The 1,111-nt window shown below is 49.5% G+C and overlaps 1 non-coding gene across 1 annotated transcript; it reads right to left on the reverse strand.

Moving 5' to 3' along the window:
- Positions 1–687: 687 nt before the first annotated feature.
- On the reverse strand, positions 688–770 carry TRNAL-CAG (transfer RNA leucine (anticodon CAG)). The gene has a single exon. It is a non-coding gene; the product is annotated as a tRNA-Leu (tRNA).
- Positions 771–1,111: the final 341 nt, after the last annotated feature.

Genomic DNA, 1,111 nt, shown 5'->3' on the forward strand with positions numbered 1-1,111 from the left:
RTTTAAAATTTTTAAGTGTCTTAAAATAGATGTCTTAGACCAGAAGTGCCTGAGTGGTCCTTTGTTCTAGTGGATCCTGAGGCCACCCAATCCCACATCACCTTATGACACCTCACCAATATGTGTCATTGTCATACTGAGCAAATTCTCCTATGCTGCAGTCGTACCTCAGCATCCTTGTCAAGAGATCACAGAATSACAGAATGGTTGAGGTCGGAAGGGACCTCTAGAGATCATCTAGTCCRACCCCCTGCTCAAGCAGGGTCACCTAGAACACGTTGCCTGGGACCCTGTCCAGACAGYTTTTGAGTATCTCCACAGATGGAGATTCTGCAACTTCTCTGGGCAACCTGGTCCAGTGCTCTGTTACCCTCACCACATGATCTCTTAATCAGTTTAGTAGCCCTTCACTGGACTTGCTCCACAGCTCTAGATCTCTCTTATACTGACAAGCCCAGAACTGGATGCAGTACTCCAGATGTAGCCTCACCAGGGCTGAGCACAGCAGCAGGATCACCTCCCTCAACCTGCTGGCAACATTCTTCCTAATGCACCCCAGGATAACATTGGCTTCCCTGGCCACAAGGGCACATTGCTGGTTCATGGTCAACCCGTCACCCACCAGCACTCCCAGGTCCTTCTCTGCAGAGCTGCTTTCCAGCAGGTCAGCCCCCAGCAAAACAAACATGTCAGGAGTGGGATTCGAACCCACGCCTCCAGGGGAGACTGCGACCTGAACGCAGCGCCTTAGACYGCTCGGCCATCCTGACTGCTGTTAGTGCTGGGCCTCTCAGCATCATGATGTAAACTAGTACCCAGCTTTTCATTATGTGTTCCTATTCTATTGTTCATAGCCATAGAGAAGTTTTTCAAAACCTCTAGAGATCTTTCAGTTAGGTCTCCACTGTCACACAGAACAAGCCCAACACAAACACTTGAGGCCAGATTTAAAGAGGGAAGCTGCAGGTTAGACTGAGGCAGACCACTTTTGTGGCAGACACCCTCCTCTGTGTTCTGCAGCAACAGGCCACCCAGCCAGGGCTACTGGATGGTTCAACAGGAATGACATGTAGCATATTTCCTAGCAGTAAAGCYCAGTTAAGTGAAGTAA

The sequence above is a fragment of the Rhea americana genome, unplaced genomic scaffold, assembly GCF_003343005.1.
Source record: "Rhea americana isolate MKP2758 unplaced genomic scaffold, rheAme1 scaffold_177, whole genome shotgun sequence".
Taxonomy (NCBI): Eukaryota; Metazoa; Chordata; class Aves; order Rheiformes; family Rheidae; genus Rhea; species Rhea americana.